We start from the raw sequence: 19210 nt of genomic DNA on the forward strand, positions 1-19210 counted from the left end.
CAGGAGCAGTTAGGGGATTGGTTGTGCAGGCTGCAAGAAGCCACAGAGATTCCATTGTGCCCTGGGCTCTCTGCTGCTTATTTGTTTAGTGCCAAGGAGGCCAACTTGCTTCCTCGTTCCTGCGCTTTTAATGGCAGCTTAAATAGGAAGTGATACTGCTAGCACCACATCCACAAACTACTTTGTCAGCTTATTCCTGCAGATCAAGTTGCTGTTGCTGGTAAAGGATCTGGACAGGCTATTTTTCTGGCTAATTGGCAACTAAGTTATAAGTGATAGCAATGGGTGTCCTGTAATACTTAGCGGCTGATACATGGTTGCAGCCTCAGAGGAACCTCACTTTCCTGTATGGTCTGTGATAGACAGCTATTAAAGTGAAAATCCTCCACAGTCATTAAAAAGACATCAGTAGAAATTTTTAAATGGAGGCTTAAATTACTTCTGGATTTTTCCCATTTTAGCATTGTTCACATGATAACTTACTATTAGATGTCAATTTGCCGTAACGCATTCTCACAGTGAACGCAATACGAATGTGAACAATATTTAGGGTTGATTGCAATATTCTTAGCGAAATTAATTTCACCGCTGATTCAAATTGCCTACGTATGGGTCCAATGCCATTTTTAGTTTTGTAAGAAAGGCTTTTCTGGACAGCTGCAAACTATGAATGAAATGCGCCAAGATATAAAATTGGAATTAATATGATTAGGTCACCATTTTAAGAGACATATCAAGGACATGAGCCAAAAGAATTTCAAGAAAAGTTCTCATTTGAGCTGAGAAGTGTTATTCATTTATGCTTTAATTTAAAGTGAAGTAGGTAGCTGAATGATCTCCTGATTATAAAGCACATGCACTTAGAATAGGTTACCACTGGAAGTAATAGAGCATTATGTTTATTGCCTATGTTAAGGCACCTAACACTTAATTTTCATCTCTTCAGGCTGATGCTTTTGATGGCTTCCTCATTTCATATCTGTGGAAACTTCAGTAGTTATTCTAAAACATAATCTCACAATATGCTCTTCGTGTGTGTCATAAATGCACACATTCCAGTCATCAGGTTGAAGGATGTGGGAAGAGTAGATTGTCCCACTTGGAGGGAATGGCTGGCCGGAACCTGAATAGGAATGCTTCTTTTATGAGGGAGGATATACTGCAATGTTTTGTTTCAGAGCTCACTTGTGATGTAAGAAGGGGGAGAATGACTCATTTAAAAATAGGTCTCTCAGTGATTATGACTGCCTTGTCTGTGTTCTCTTTTCACTTCTAGAACGTTATGTTCAACCTGCCCCTTTCCCTGACATCATTGTGATGTGTGATTAGCCACTCTGAGTCCATATCACTGGCTGCCACTGGTGGGAAGTGGCCTCTTGTAGGCCAGCATAAGGTAACAGACAGCAGGCTCTAACTGTGGGATCTAGTAGCAGATTACATAAGCCCTTCTGGATCACTGGGGTAGCTCATAGGCAAAGGGAACAAGGTGCATGTCTCCCACTGCTCTACAGTGCCACCCTGATATTGGTGGAGAAAGCATGTCACAGCTTGTCTGCCCAACCAGCGAACACAATCTTGGTAGCCAATCTGGACCCTGGTGGCTGTTTCTGTTGCTTATCAGCCAAAGTAGCTGTTTTACCAGGTACTTTGTTTCCTCACTGGCTGAGTCCTGTCCTGAGCTTTGTCTTACTTGGAAGCTGTACCTGAATTAAGCTCCAAGCCAACCATTCTCCAGCCATCCAGTCTGTTTCCCACCCTGTTTCCCAGCTAGTCACCATTTCTGACATTTGGTAAAATGAGTTCTATTTCCCCCCGTTTTATTAATACTTTAAAGTATTTCAGTTATACAAAATACAGTAAAGTGAAAAAGGAAAGAAGGTGCAATATATGCACACACACACACACACACTATTGCTAATACATATATGATTATTAATAACCTACTGCATTCTGTATAAACTCATTTCAAATATCAATATATTTATCCAAACAAAGTCTGCATCTATAAGTGATCTGTTCATATGTTGCAAGTGCTGTCATGTCTTCCATCCATTGATTAAATGGGACCATATTTTTATTTTTCCAGTTCATTAATACTAGTCTTTTGACCATAGTTAGGGGTGCGTAGAATCCATTCCCATTGTCCGGTTGTCAACTTCCATATAATAGGTATATAATTCAAGAGAATATTTTCCTCTGAAATCTTAAGTTTTTCCATACAGCACAGTCAAATTTATGCAGTTGGCTTCTTAATGAGCAAATATTTTGGGCTTTCTCTTTCTTAGCTAGGTAGTCGCTGTTTTTATGGATGGTTATATTGAATGGATTTTATTCTGTGCTTTGCCATGATACCAGTATGGATGAAAGGTAAGCTATGAAGCTTTCAGAATAAACAAATGAATAAATAAATACAAACTGGAATATGCAATCCCATATACAATATGATCTGACAGATAAGATGGAGTAATTATTAGTTTCTTACATTTATATCCTCCTGCTCTTCCATCATGGAAGTCAATGGAGCATATAGGTGATTCCTACATTGTCACCCATCCAGGCACTGACCAGATTTAGACCTGCTTAGCCTTAGCAAGGTGGTGGCTTCATGTGCCTTCAGCCCATACCCTTGGTCCAAATAATACTAGTTCAGCTACTCAGTAAAAAGAAAGGTAGGGTCTCACACATCAGGGAGAAATACAGAATGTATATTATTGGACCGGACTGGATGTTATTTTTATGCCTCTGTTTTATCACTGTTACAAAATTATCTACATAAGAATAGATGCAAGCATGGGGATGAGAGTAATGCTCTTTTTTTCTCGTAATGCTCTTTTTTTCTCATCACCCACTGAGCAGAACGAATGGCAAATTCTGCAGGTGAATTTGAGGGGGCTAAACATACTTGCACATTTCCTCAGCTCCTCATTTCATATACTGTACAGTATAACAGAAAGATAGCTAGAGTGTAGTGGGGACTCACGAGGATACATTTCTATGTAATCCAAGTGCTAAATCTTTTAACCACCCTGAATATGTTGGACAGGAAGGCCCTGTAGCATTCTGCTTCTACTTCAACAATCTTTTTGTCCCCAAGGAACAGGTTTGTTTTGCTTTGTGTAACACGACATTTCACCAACACTGAGCTTAAAAGAGTTGTGAGATTGTGGCTGGTGATTTACATAAAATACAAAGGAGCATTTTGGTTGTCAATATTTACACTTCGTCGTCTTCTTTTTAATGCTTAGCCGAAGAAATTTGTTTTAATGCTGCCAAATGGGAGTTTTCCATCACTGTCAGTCACTTGCATGATATAGCTTCATTGAGAGCGGGGAGCAGGAACACTACATAAACAGTGGTGGGAAATGTTATTGCTTATTTTGGCCGGATATATTGGAAATCATATTTTATTATTTTATTTTAAATGGAGAAAATGTGAAGCCCTCAGACTTGACTAATACAAATGTATATAAATTGTCAAAATAAATGAATAAACCCTATGGGAGAGACAAAACAAGAAGAATGATTATACTCTTTCTCTCTCTTTATGTTAGGGAATCAATAAAACAATGGCCATTTTATAGATATGGCAAAGGCCCTGGCTTTTGTACTGATATTGCAGGTAGGAGATACTATTTTGTGCATGAATTTCAATTGATTGATTATGATTTTATGTAAACTGTGTTATTTTTACCGTTGTTAGCCGCTCTCAGCCCGGCTTCGGCTGGGGAGGGCGGGATATAAATATATTTTTTTGTTATTATTATTAAAACAACTTCTATTCAAAGCTGTGAAAGAGGGGTGTGTCCCCCCTGAGGGCTTAGGTTTTGGTGATTTTATTTTGGATTTCATTTGTCTTGGCAGGGCTAGCCAAGATCTAAGGCAAAGTATACACTGGGGGGCTGAAATCAGCATATACACTGCATGCAGAATGAACTGACGGAATGAAGCAAGTTCAAAGTAGGCCATGAAGGGGAAGGCTGGGGAAACAGTAGGTGAGAATTACTCATGCTCCTTTCAAGAGAACAAGGAAAGCCTAAGAAGTCAAAGTCAAAGTTGAAGAACTCAGAGAAGCTATGAACTATGCCGAGCAGGGCACCCAAGATGAACAGGTCATAGTAGAGAGTTTTGACCAAACGTGATCCACCTGGAGGAGGAACCGGCAAGCCACTCCAGTATCCCTGCCAAGAAAACTCCATGGACAAAGACAACAGGCATATAAAAGTTATGACGCTGGAAGATGAGCCCCTCAGATCGGAAGGCGTCCAACATGCTACTGGGGAAGAGCAGAGGGCAAGTACAAGTAGATCCAGAGCTGATGAAGCGGCTAGGCCAAAGCCGAAAGGACGCTCAGTTGCGGATATGCCTGGAAGCGAAAGGAAAGTCCAATGCTGTAAAGAAAAATATTGCATAGGAACCTGGAATGTAAGAACCATGAACCTGGGTAAGTTGGAGGTGGTCAAAAATGAGATGGCAAGAATAAATATTGACATCCTGGGCATCAGTGAACTAAAATGGACGGGAATAGGTGAATTCAGTTCGGATGACCATCATATCTACTACTGTGGGCAAGAAACCCGTAAAAGAAATGGAGTGGCCCTCATAGTCAACAAAAGAGTGGCGAAGGCTATACTGGGATGCAATCTCAAAAATGATAGAATGATCTCGATACGAATCCAAGGCAGACCTTTTAACATCACAGTAATCCAAGTTTATGCACCAACTACTGGTGCTGAAGAAACTGAAATTGACCAATTCTATGAAGACTTACAACACCTTATAGAAGTGACACCAAAGAAGGATGTTCTTCTCATTATAGGGGATTGGAATGCTAAAGTAGGGGGTCAAGAGATAAAAGGAACAACTGGCAAGTTTGGCCTTGGAGATCAAAACGAAGCAGGGCAAAGGCTAATAGAGTTCTGTCAAGAGAACAAGCTGGTCATCACAAACACGCTTTTCCAACAACACAAGAGACGACTCTACACATGGACATCACCAGATGGGCAGCATCGAAATCAGATTGATTATATTCTCTGCAGCCAAAGATGGAGAAGCTCTATACAGTCAGCAAAAACAAGACCTGGAGCTGACTGTGGCTCAGATCATCAGCTTCTTATAGCAAAATTGAAGCTTAAACTGAAGAAAGTAGGAAAATCCACTGGGCCGGTAAGATACAATCTAAGTCAAATCCCTTATGAATACACAGTGGAAGTGAGGAACAGGTTTAAGGATTTAGATTTGGTGGACAGAGTGCCTGAAGAACTATGGATGGAGGCTCGTAACATTATACAGGAGGTAGCAACGAAAACCACCCCAATGAAAAGGAAATGCAAGAAAGCAAAGTGGCTGTCCAATGAGGCCTTACAAATAGCGGGGGAGAGAAGGCAAGCAAAATGCGAGGGAGATGGTGAAAGATACAGGAAATTGAATGCAGATTTCCAAAGAATAGCAAGGAGAGACAAGAAGACCTTCTTAAACGAGCAATGCAAAGAAATAGAGGAAAGCAATAGAATGGGAAGAACCAGAGATCTGTTCAAGAAAATTGGAGATATGAAAGGAACATTTCATACAAAGATTTCCATAATAAAGGACAAAAGTGGAAAGGACCTAACAGAAGCAGAAGACATCAAGAAGAGGTGGCAAGAATACACAGAGGAATTATACCAGAAATAAATGGATGTCTCGTATACCCCAGGTAGTGTGGTTGCTGACCTTGAGCCAGACATCCTGGAGAGTGAAGTCAAATGGGCTTAGAAAGCACTGCAAATAACAAGGCCAGTGGAAGTGATGGTATTCCAGCTGAACTATTTAAAATTTTAAAAGATGATGCTGTTAAGGTGCTACACTCAATATGCCAGCAAGTTTGGAAAACTCAGCAGTGGCCAGAAGATTGGAGAAGATCAGTCTACATCCCAATCCCAAAGAAGGGCAGTGCCAAAGAATGCTCCAACTACCGCACAATTGCACTCATTTCACACGCTAGCAAGTTACAGATAGGTAGCCGTGTTGGTCTGCCATAGTCAAAACAAAAAAAATTCCTTCCAGTAGCACCTTAAAGACCAACTAAGTCAGTTCTTGGTATGAGCTTTCGTGTGAAGTGTGCATGCACACGAAAGCTCATACCAAGAACTGACTTAGTTGGTCTTTAAGGTGCTACACGCTAGCAAGGTTATGCTTAAAATTCTACAAGGAAGGCTCAAGCAGTATGTGGACTGAGAACTCCCAGAAGTGCAAGCTGGATTTAGAAGAGGCAGAGGAACCAGAGACCAAATTGCAAACATGCGCTGGATTATGGAGAAAGCTAGAGAGTTCCAGAAAGACATCTACTTCTGCTTCATTGACTATGCAAAAGCCTTTGACTGTGTCGACCACGGCAAACTATGGCAAGTTCTTAAAGAAATGGGAGTGCCAGATCACCTCATCTGTCTCCTGAGAAATCTCTATGTGGGACAAGAAGTTACAGTTAGAACTGGATATGGAACAACTGATTGGTTCAAAATTGGGAAAGGAGTACGACAAGGCTGTATTTTGTCTCCCTGCTTATTTAACTTATATGCAGAATTCATCATCCAGGCTGGGCTGGATGAATCCCTAGCTGGAATTAAGATTGCCGGAAGAAATATCAACAACCTCAGATATGCAGATGACACAACCTTGATGGCAGAAAGTGAGGAGGAATTAAAGAACCTTTTAATGAGGGTGAAAGAGGAGAACGCAAAATATGGTCTGAAGCTCAACATCAAAAAAACGAAGATCATGGCCACTGGTCCCATCACCTCCTGGCAAATAGAAGGGGAAGAAATGGAGGCAGTGAGAGATTTTACTTTCTTGGGCTCAATGATCACTGCAGATGGTGACAGCAGCCACGAAATTAAAAGACGCCTGCTTTTTGGGAGAAGGGCAATGACAGGCCTAGACAGCATCTTGAGAAGTAGAGACATCACCTTGCCAACAAAGGTTCGTATAGTTAAAGCTATGGTTTTCCCAGTAGTGATGTATGGAAGTGAGAGCTGGACCATAAAGAAGGCTGATCGCCGAAGGATTGATGCTTTTGAATTATGGTGCTGGAGGAGACTCTTGAGAGTCCCATGGACTGCAAGAAGATCAAACCTCTCCATACTGAAGGAAATCAACCCTGAGTGCTCACTGGAAGGACAGATTGTGAAGCTGAGGCTTCAGTACTTTGGCCACCTCATGAGAAGAGAAGACTCCCTGGAGAAGACCCTGATGTTGGGAAAGATGGAGGGCACAAGGAGAAGGGGGCGACAGAGGACGAGATGGTTGGATAGTGTTTTCGAGGTTACCAGCATGAGTTTGACCAAACTGCGGGAGGCAGTGGAGGACAGAGGTGCCTGATGTTCTCTGGTCCATGAGGTCACGAAGAGTCGGACACGACTAAATGACTAAACAACAACAATAAGAAGTCAAAGGAGGACCACACAGAAGACGGGAAGGATACATTTGTGTGTTAAGAAGCGGGCCCAGGAATCAGTTTGTTTTGTCAGCATGTCAAGCAATCTTCTCCTTGACTGGGGACCTCCTAAGTATACAAGCAGGAATCCGCTCTGCGTTGAGAGGACCTTTTTCTTCTGAATAAACACCTAGCAAGAGTATTTATTTATTGCATTTATACTTCACCTTTCCTCCAAAGAGTTGAAGGTGGCATTCATGGCTCTCACAACCCTGAGATGCTGAGAGTTGGTGACTGGCTCAAGGTCACCCAGTGGGTTCCATGTCTCTCTGGGGATTTGAAGCCTGGTCTTCCAGGGTCTTCCAGGGTTCAGATGGCCATCTTTGTCATGGTACATCACAGTTTCCTTTCCCTTCCTTTTGGCGTAACACACAGAGTCTAATGACTGATCAAAATCTGTTTCTTGAACTTAATTGCTTTGGAAATGCATTTGCAGAAAGTATTTGCCCCTTCGGTCTTCACTTCTGTCGCATTGCTTATAGGCTGAGGTTGCCTTAACCAGCAAAAGACAACTACAGTTCCAGCATCACTGCTTGTACACTTGGCAGAGGATGAATTAGATATTTGTCACTTTTTTCATCACACTGTGCAGAGACTCTTGTGTTGCAGAAGGATCTTGCTTGTTAAATCTGTGTGAATATGTGAGGGAGGGTTTATATATGCCTTCTGTGTTTGGATTTAGAACTTATGCTTGCAGAACTAGCCCCTCGGTTTTGGTTTTAATTTTTTAATTGCAAAGTAATGTTCAGGTGCAGATCTTAAGGCTACTAGATTTGAATCTGAGGTGTCAAAATGATATTGGCCAGTCCGGTGCCCGCTGAAGATTTTGAGATGCCCTTGAGCAAGATGCCCTCAGTGGGATCCACTCCTGAGTGGGCCCACCTCCTCCTTGCTGCTGGTCACCACTGCCTATTCGCTTGCACTTTTCCTCTGGGCCCAATCCAGGAGAGAGGAAGGGGCTGAGTGAGGCAAGCAGAGGCTCCTGTATTAAGTGAGAGAGTCAGGAAATCTGGAGAGTTAGGAAAGACACAGTTTGAAGGAATACACCCTTATCTGGGAAGTGACTCAGCACACACCCTAACGAGAACAGAAGAGAAGCTGGGCTAGAGAAAGCATATTAATTCTTCCTATAATAGTAAACACTTTTAGAAGCAGCTGTTTCTCATTTTCCTAGCTTCCATCACTGCTCACTTGCTTCTAGGGGGTCTCTGGGGCCTGGGTCTGGACCCTCTGCTCAGGTGTGAGCCTAGGTGCATATCCAGTGATGCTGACCTACAATGTGCAGCAGATTAAATCTATAAATGAGAAGTGATGGATCCAAAGCTTGTTTTATATTATTTCTATCTTGTCACAGTCCTCCTAAGAGGCTTTGGGGCACTTTGCAGAACAGCATGCATCAATAAAATGCATTATCTTAAACTTAAAGCAGCAGTAAAAAAAAAAAAAATCTATACACAGCAGCCGGCAGAACAGTTCAATAGCAAAGAAGCAAACCACAACCTCCAGGGAGCTGTATCCCCTCTCTTTGAGGTCCTTTAAACTGTGACAGGGCAGTCCCATTACACTTACAACGAATGTAATTCTAACTGGAGCAATCCTGCTTCAATTGGCAGCTGACGGGGTGAACGAGTCTGTCGCCTTGTTTGCAAAGACACCTTTGTGAAATGAAGACAGTGGAGGTGAACTGGTGATGTCACTACATGAACACATCATGTTGTGTTTCAAGGTGTCAGAACAGTTACTTGTGTGATGCTCCTTAAATGTGCTAGACTGGAGTTAAGAGCAAAGGAATCAAAGGCTTGATTTGAGATAAGGAGCAGAGCAATCCACACTTCCGATAGGCCCTGCTGGATGGGGGTTGGGTGTGGCAGAGGTGCACCTCTGGCAGCAGGAGGCCACCACCGTAGAGGTCCCTACTGCACCTGCCAAAAGCACAGGCAGAAGCTGCCACCAGCAGTATCTCACAGGTAGTAGCCAGCACAAAGTCCCAAAATGAGCATTTCTGGGGAGTAGGTGAAGCTGAGCTGAGGAAAGATTCACTAGATCCGAAGCCAGTCCAGTTGCTGGTGATGGGCTTGATCCAGGCGTCTCTCCTAACCCAGCCTGGAGGTGGTCTTGTGGAACTGTCAACTTTACTGCTGCCTCACATCCCACCCTGGACAACATGAAGAGCTGGGCTCTGGATGCAGTTGTGGCTCCACTGTTCCATTCAGCCCTGCTGCTCCTGCCTGGGAGTTAGGATTGATCTTCAAACTGGTTAAATGGTGGTTTGGGCAGGTGATAGTCCTTGGATTCCATAAAGAGGTACATTAAGGAGTCATGTGCTTTTTAAAATAGTGATAAGGACTTTAAAAAAACACAAAAACGTTCTGTGGCTGTCTGTGGTACAATTTTGTAACTTACAGTATGCATCATTGTATGTTGACACTAGTTACAATTATATCTGCATTTAACAATGCTTTGGGCTCTTTCTAATTAATCAGACAGGTTTTATACAGAAGGTGCTTAGATGCATTTGAAATGTTAATGTTCTCCAAGGTGTGGATGTTCCAGAGAAACTATGACACAATATCTCTCTGCTTGGCAAATGACACAGATGAAGCTGTGAAAAGGAATATATTGCAAGTGATAATAGATCAGATTTTTCAGTTCATTGTCAGCATCGGGGACCTGATATGCATAAAATGTAGGTCACAGCATTCCATTGAGCACCCATATCTAACTTTAATAGGAAAATAAACCGTGTTACTCTGAAACAATGGGCACCAGTGAGAAATAAAAACGTTTATGATACAGCATTGCTTTTTAAGCGACTTGTGGTAGTACCGAATTCCTATAGCACTCATTAAGTAATTTGTTTTCTTTACAATGCAGTTTAAATAGTTTATCTCTTCTATTTTTCTGGGGGGTTTTATAGTTGGATAATAGGCACTGCAGACGAGATTTGCCTGCTGAACAGTCTGTCACTTACTAAAGGTAAAGGTAAAGGTACCCCTGCCCGTACGGGCCAGTCTTGACAGACTCTGGGGTTGTGCGCCCATCTCACTTAAGAGGCCAGGGGCCAGCGCTGTCCGGAGACACTTCCGGGTCACGTGGCCAGCGTGACATCGCTGCTCTGGCGAGCCAGAGCCGCACACGGAAACGCCGTTTACCTTCCCGCTGGTAAGCGGTCCCTATTTATCTACTTGCACCCGGAGGTACTTTCGAACTGCTAGGTTGGCAGGCGCTGGGACCGAGCAGCGGGAGCGCACGCCGCTGCAGGGATTCGAACCGCCGATCTTTCGATCGGCAAGTCCTAGGCGCTGAGGCTTTAACCCACAGCGCCACCTGCGTCCCTCTGTCACTTACTACATGCCTGCTAACAGCGAGGAATAACTGGGGGAATGAACGAAACGACAGTAGACAAGAGAGAACTGGCCAGCCACATTTCTTTTCAAAGTCCTCAATATTGCTGCTTTAGCCTCCATGAATAGAGATGATGTCAACGTTCTCAGTTTTGGGGGTACAGGGACAATTCGATTTGCAATCAGATGTGAAACTAGACTTATCTCAAGTGAGTCTTTCATTAAGGCAGGAACATCTAACTTGTGGCACTCTAAGATGTTGCTGGACTCCAACTCCCATTATCTCTGAACATTGACTGTGTGGGTGAGATGATGGGCATTGGAGTCCAACATCTGAAGGGCCTCGGGTGCTCCCCCTACTTGGCTTAAGGTTTTTCTAAAGCACTGAAAATTAAACTGGGGGTACTCAGTTTGGTAAAGCACCAAATCAGGGCCCTTCAAATCTTGTTGGAGCTGAAAGGTTGGACACTGGAGGTATTGGGTTTGACCAGCCATCAACCAGTAGTCTGACAGGTGAATTTCTCTAAGAGAACATAAACCTCGCACCTTCTGTATAACAATCTTTTACTGTGGCAGCTCCTGCACTTTGGACCTCTACCTACTGACATCAGACAGGCACCCTCACTGTACCACCTACTAAAAACATTTTTTCTTTAGGCAAGCCTCTCCAGATATGCAGAATGTGGGCATATGTTTTAATCCACCCTGATTAAATCCACCTCTTCCCTGATTTTAATTGCTTTTTGAATATTTTAAATTGCTGTTTCTACTGATAATTTTATTGTTTTATTCTTTTTTGCAGTTCTTTAGGGGAGGGTTACAATAATTTTTTACAATAAATAGGATGAATTTATTTATCAGTGTTTTGGTGCAGAAGGGGACTTATCATGCTTTACAATCAAACAGCATATAAATTTTATGAAATAATAACTAAACAAACAAACAAACAAACAAACAAACAAATAAATAAATAAATATTATCTTGGGGCTGTCACTTTTGTTGTTTTGGGAGACAACTGGGAGTCAGAAATTCTTGCCAATTTACTTCAGATCACCCAGTAGATTGTGACCCACTTTCTCACCACCCCTACTTTATTGTGTTAGTGTGCCTCTCAGGATGCAGGCACTTAGCTGCACATGTGGTGGGACTGTGATGTTATGGCAGGATTCCAGTTACAAAGGTTCCAGGGAATCTGGAATTTTAACCATGAACACAGGACCTTTGCTTTCACTCCCCTCCATTTTTATTCTTAGAAACTTAGATTGATAGGGAAATTATGAACAAGGGCTGCTGACAGCTATTGAACCAGTGTCCTCCAAATTACTATGTTACTAAATGGATGCAAAGAAAAAACAGAATTCAGATAATGCTGGAAGGTCCTCTTAGGAATGTGTCCAGAATGCAGATTTTCACCTGGAAACATGAATAGAATGAAACAAAAGAAAAGTAAGTAGAAAATAATTTTATATCAAACTCGAGGGCACTTCTCCCAAATGTGAAATGTGAAAGCTTCCCCGGCCACCACCACCACCAAGGACAATATGAGAATGTCATGTCTGCAAACATACATCTTTAAGGAGCTGATATTTGTCTAAATCAGACCACTGTGTGAGGCTGCAGCATGCAAGGATAAAGCATATTAAGAGAGATTCAACAAGACAGGAAGGCAGACTATTATAATAAAGGGGGAAGAACAATATTACACATACTGATAGTAATATCAGGCTTCAACAGCTGGGAACGTTTAGAGTAATGTGAAAAGAAAATTGTTGAAGAATGAAAATTTAGGCACTATTTATTGTTGTTTGATGGATTCTGCCCTCCCCATCATAGCTTAGAGGCTCTTCAAAGAGATACAGCATATTTAAATGCAAAAGGTTAAAAAACATGGTTAAAGAACACAGGCTATAAATGTAGGTTTCTCTGTGTATATCAGCTTCAAAGATGCCACAGGCACCTAGTCTTAAAATGCAATAACCAGAGCAGGGCTGCTCGTAACTCCTGTTTAAACAAATTTAAAGCGAAATTAAAAGAGCAGCTCTGTTCAGTAGTCTTTCTCTGAGATCTGTGCAGCTGTGGGCCATATGGATGATGGGAATTCCATTCCACCCTTTGCTGCAGATATGTGGGATTGTTACATGTCACATGTGTGTTTACATTCCAGCACACATTGCTGGAGTCCCGTGAGCGGAACATCCGCTCTGTATTGCTTTTGTCGTTCTTCTCAGAGAAGAACATGGGGAAAGGGTCTCTACAGATGTACAGATGTGTGTGCATGTGAGGGTTTGCACATGATCCAGAGGAATCCTATGTGACCGGGGATATTGATCACTTGGAATCCCCTGCATGTGTACAGATGGGGAGAAGTGGCTTTTATTTATTGGTTTGAACACAGAGGGGATAGAGGGATGGGCTGCAGGCATAGATTCATTTTCCCCTCAATGTGTTGGGTATATAAAGTAGTGGGGTGCAATTAGACAAAACCCAGCAGCCATTTTTCTAGGAAAAGGCAGAGTTTAGAGGGGGCAATTTGGAAAAGGGAAGTTGTGAGGCTCAACTCCTTCCCTTCCTTTAGCTTTTTCTTTCCCAAGTTATCCTCCAAACAGCTCCCCTGTCCCCACCCAAGGATTGCAAACATACATTTGCAAGAATAAACACATGTCTAGATCCTACACAGGGATTTCACCTGTTTCATTTCCTGGTTAGGAAACTGAAATTAAACCACAGTTTCCTGGTTCAACTTGTAAAAGGCAACTGTAGTTTAAGCAAACCACAAGAGAAACACCGAACCCACTTCATAAGGGGAGGGATAGAGAGTAAACAAACACAACTTTATTAAGCTAAAATAGCATACCCTCCAACATTTCTCTGATTAAAATAAGGACATCCCATTCCATAATGATAGTTTTACTATTTATACCCAACACATGTTATTAGGTTGCCCTAGCACTATGGGAAGCTTCCAACATATATAAAAACATAATAAAACATTTAGAAAACCCCTCCTCTATACAGGATTGACTTCAGATGGCTTGGGGGTTTGATAATTCCATACTCTCCAACATTTCTCCAATGAAAATAGGGACATCCTAAAGAAAAGCAGGACATTCTGGGATCAAATCAGAAACTGGGATGGCTTCTCTAAATCAGGGACGTCCCTGGAAAATAGGGACACTTGGAAGGGTCTGAAATAGTTGCATGTGAAGGGGACCAGTAAGTGCAACTTGAAAGACTGAAATCTGTGTCAGATGTTATTTTAAAGCCAGGAATTAAGAAACTCTAAAATTTAAATATAAAGTAATGCATGGATGAAAAAAGACACAGAACCCCACTAACAGTGAGACCAGTGTGCTGCAGTACCAGTTTCTAGCGTGTATTTCCTTGTTTGACAACATTGGTAGCTCGTGAAATGGTTCTTTGCTGATAACGACCCAGCACAGCAGTTCGGCTGAGAGGGGAGAGGAATTCCAGTTCAGTTACGTTGTAAACTAAAAGGACAAACAGTTGATTAAATCAAAATGTAAAGCTACCAGGAATCCTAAAACTCCATAATATCTACAGCTGTTATTTCTCTGACCACATGATAATGTGCATAAAGAATCTGGAGGAAATAATGCTTTATATTTAAACAGCATCCAGTTCACAAGAAATGTCTGAGGTGGCCCCATTAAATGTAGCATTTTGACAGAGGTGGTAAAGAGTTAAAGAACTACCAGGGTTCTCAGGTGAGCCTTCGGTTTAGGAAAAGTTTTTGAAAGTAGGTTAAGGACATCAAATGCAAGCACACCTAGGAAAGGAAAGTTTGATCAAGGACAGTCAGTGTGTGGTTAGGAAAAAGGAAGCTCTCCCTCTCTTGCTTGTCAGGCTATTCTTTATGGGCTGGACAAAGGTGACATTACAGAAGTACCATGTACCAGTGTTTTCAGAGAGTCTAATAAAGCATCATGCCAGATCAAAGGCAAAGGAACTGAAGAAAAACTTGTCTGCTGGTTTCATGAGCCAAAATAGAGAAGGACAGCCCAAGTCCCTCTAGATTTAGATCCCCAAGGCTCTAGCACCAGCCTGATTTCCACATTTTTAAAAGGAGATGAAGCAGCAAATAGTGAAGATTAGACATTAGAGAAATGTGTGGAATTCTAATGCATTCAAACTGGAATGTAGTGGACAGTGCAGTTGGGGGCTAGTTGTGGTGACAAACATGGCAAGCAAACAAATAGAAATGATAATAACAGGCAATAATTGCTGAATATTAATATTGACAAATATGGTAGGTGATAAGGAAGCATCTGCCCCACCCCCCACCACAAACACACACTTCCACAGCTCATATTGACTTGGATCAGAAATAAGTCAATTTCCCCCTGCAAAATCAGGAACGAGCGAATTTCCAGACCAACCAAAATTCACTCCTTTGAGCCTTGACATCCACTTCCAACCAGCTCTCTTCTCCCTCCTCCTTTTCCTTCCAGCCTGTTGACTGGACTGCAGTTTCAGTGACGGTCATGATTTGGTGGTAGCAAACCTCAGGGAAAGAGAAGTCAAGAAGGGGCTGGTGCTGCTGCTTCCTTCTTCTGGTGCCTGGCACACTGCCAAACACTGCACTAGGCCACTCTGAAGTAGTTGGAGTTTTCCCAAGTGCTACTGCAGTGCCAGGCCCCTTAGGGAGATTACATCTCCCAGAGGCTACTCCAACCAGCATCCTGCCATGCCTGTGGGCAAAATGATTTATGGTCTAACTGAAATCCCACTGTGAGTTGCTGCCACTGCCATGCACTGGAAAAGGATAAATTAAGAAAGTGGGGATGGAGGGGAAATTCAGTTCCATTTTCCTTTAGATATGCACCTTCCTGATTCAGACTTTCCAAAAGAGTAAGTACTGTAAGTTGAAGTAGAGACATCCTTTGAAATTTGCACTCCTCTGAACTTTGCAATGTACTTCTCCAGCCAATTAATGTGCACAAAAATGCATATACTGGGTAAAGGGTGCATTAAAATGCATTTATTACTGAAAATAACTTACAATTATTATTATTATTATTATTATTATTATTATTATTATTATTATTATTCTGCCATATACCCAGAGGTCTTAGGGCAGTTGACAGAATAAAATCAAAATATAAAACCACAAAACACGTTATCAAAATTTAAAAACAACAACCCAATAACCCCCACCCCAAAAACCCACATTTTAAAAGGGCATAGGATCCTCACAACATTTAAAGTAAGACATAAAGTAATATTATGGAAAATTGCATTGTAAAAATTAGGCAAAATTACATTCCGGTGTGTCTATTAGGAGACATTTGCTGAAGTGTTGTTGTTTTTTTTAAGAATTGCAAAATGATGCAGAATTGCAGAGAACTGATTGGCAAAACGAGGAACTGTGAGGATCCAAACAGTTTCACCCATCCCTATAAAAGAGACAATCTCATACTCTGACATCTTCCAGGTCAAACCTGACATGGGCTTGAAAGGCATCAAATGTGTGTTTTCAAGTGCAGCATTATCACTTTATTCAGTTTCATAGCTGAGCAGGAATTTGAACCTAGGCTTTGCACATCTGAGCCTTTAGAAACTGTATCACAATGGCTTCCTTTCTCTATAGCCCTCGCCCTTTTTTTAGAGCTGTCACGATACAGCTCTCCACCCAACTGATGTTCTACGGGAAACAGGAGCTCTTGACAACTGTCATGGAAACAAGTGCCAGATCTTAGTCACTGAGAAAGCCCATTAAATAGTGTGGGCCCCTCTTCTTCTGAAGTTAATTTAATGCTAGCTGTGAAGGCCAGCACTGTGGAGCATATGCTTCATTCAGCGCATGAAAAAGAACCAGCCATTCTATAGTCATGAATCTCTAAGTATTAGCTTTGGCAAAAACCGCTCCTCGCTTTTTGGTCAGAAGGCTGAGCAATGAGAGGACCAGCATGGGATTATGGCAGCAGCATATAAATAAATGATTCCATATGGAGGAGGGATTTCCAAAGCTGACTGACTGCATCTCCATTGACAGGCCAGCATGCAATGTGTCAGATCGAGTCTCCAAGGGCTGTTGTGACCAGGCTTTCCAAGCTGTGCCTTAATAGTCTCAATTAAAGCTAAATGAAAAGTCATCTACAGCTCCTGAAATTGTGCCCAGCTTCTGCTGGTGTCATGCAGGAAGATGTCCTTTTACCAGTTTGCAGTCACCAGCGTAGATTTCCAAAAGCTTAATAGGAAGAGCTGTGCCACATTCTGCTCGCAATTACCTTGTTGATGCGCTCTGCAGTGTGCACATTAATGTGGAAGACACTTTGAGCACACAAGGTGTAGCTGAGAGTAAGATATGCACTGGGCAGGGCACATTCAGACAGAGGAACCCTGACTAGTGTATGAGCATTACATTCCAGCAGATGTTAGTATACATCCTGTTTTGCTCCCTTTTTTTCATTTGCTTATTTACATCCTGTCCATGCTTCAAGAAACTCTGGGAGGCCTACAGGGTCATTATCTCAATTTATTCTTATAACCACCTTGGGAGGTAGATGAATACATTGATTGTCCCATGTCATCCAGTGAGTTTCATAGTAGAGTAGAATGCGAACTGGGATCTTTCTGATCCAACTCCAGTGCTTTAGCCATGATATGGCACTGGCTCTTGGATGATATATTTTCTCAGTGTATTTTCAGCAAACATATCTGAAGGAGCAAAAATATCTGAAGGAGCGTCTCCACCCCCATCATTCTACCTGGACATGGAGGTCCAGCTCTGAGGGCCTTCTGGCGGTTCCCTCGCTGCAAGAAGCCAAGTTACAGGGAACCAGGCAGAGGGCCTTCTCGGTAGTGGCACCCACCCTGTGGAATGCCCTCCCACCAGATGTCACAGAGAAGAACAACTACCAGGCATTTAGAATACATTTGAAGGTAGCCCTGTTTAGGCAAGCTTTTAATGTTTGATGCATTACTGTATTTTAATATATTGTTGGAAGCCACCCAGAATGGCTGGGGAAGCCCAGCCAGATGGGCGGGGTATAAATAATAAAATTATATTATATTATATTATATTATATTATATTATATTATATTATATTATATTATTAAAATTATAATCTACTTTAACATTCTACCTCTACTGAGGAACAGTATTTTCTTTTCTCCTTCTGTAATAATTTTTAAATGAGGTGCAATGGAGACTTTAGAAACTCAACATCGTGTAATATTCCATTTCCTGCTGATAACTTTTAAACCCACCTTCTCTCAAGTTCAAATGAAATAATGGACTCATCGTCCCAATTTAAATGTTCCATGTGGTTAATTGATGGCTGGAAATTGGAAAGGCAAAGGAAGAAACTCTCTCATCAGCTGTTCATTAACAACTGTTATATGGGGAAAGTACCCAATTTCAATTAATAAGATACCTAATCACCTCCTGGAGCTTAAAAGACGCATGAACTCTATGCTCACCAGGGCAATGAAGTATTTTCCTCTGAGAAATAATGCAGCCAGGAGATGCCATAGAGTTTCCTAGCATCAAGTTTCTATCTCCTGTTTTGAGAGCCTCAGCAGAAGGTCAGACTTTGAGACTTCAGAGAGCATGAAGACATGCTGTCCTAACTATGAGGACATGCTACACAACAGCCCTGCAGTGCAGTCAGTGGGTCTTACTCTCCAGTAGTTTCAGCCAGTACCTTCCCACTTACTCTTGGAGCCCATATGGGAGCGGATGCACCAAAACAATTAGTATGAGTCAGTATGCCCAGCACACCATGGTTCAACCTGTGCACAAAATGCTGGGGAAAGCAAGGCTAGTTTCCAGCTGCATTATCCTAGTCCAAGATCAAAGCAGGTAGCTTGTTTCCCTGGCAGACCCCACTAAACTTCCTAAAACCCAGGAGCAATTAGCCTAATGCACCCCGCATTTCCCAGAACACTTACAGGTTATTTGGAGTGTAAAGACAGCCCACACTCTCTGAATCCCTCCCAGATCTCACAAGAATGTGTCACTCTCTTTGAACTCCAATCCTAGATTTTCAGTAGCATGAATTCCAAGCATCTAGGCATGTGGGAATCCAAAACTCTGAGGGTGGCAATCGCACACACTCAGGGTCAAGCTAAGACACTTTATTAAAATTATTAAGTATCAGAAGAGCAGGCAGAAGGTTGAAACAGAACACAAAATAAGCCAGAGCACTGTGGCTCTAAAACTGGACTAATCCGACCCTATTCACTACTATATAGTTACTCTGGTTTACTCACAAGTAACCAGCCGGTGGCGCTGTGGGTTAAACCACAGAGTCTAGGACTTGCCGATTAGAAGGTTGGCGGTTCGAATCCCCGCGATGGGGTGAGCTCCCGTTGTTCGGTCCCAGCTCTTGCCAACCTAGCAGTTCGAAAGCACAAAGTGCAAGTAGATAAATA

At 42.1% G+C, this 19210-nt stretch overlaps 1 long non-coding RNA gene across 1 annotated transcript; it reads left to right on the forward strand.

Moving 5' to 3' along the window:
* Positions 1-1334: 1334 nt before the first annotated feature.
* On the forward strand, positions 1335-4041 carry LOC310847482. Its single transcript, XR_014565830.1, has 3 exons — positions 1335-1393; positions 3552-3619; positions 3862-4041. It is a non-coding gene; the product is annotated as an uncharacterized lncRNA (long non-coding RNA).
* The last annotated feature ends 15169 nt before the right edge of the window (positions 4042-19210 follow it).

This window comes from Podarcis gaigeae (assembly GCF_964106915.1).
Source record: "Podarcis gaigeae genome assembly, chromosome: 6".
Classification (NCBI taxonomy): domain Eukaryota; kingdom Metazoa; phylum Chordata; class Lepidosauria; order Squamata; family Lacertidae; genus Podarcis; species Podarcis gaigeae.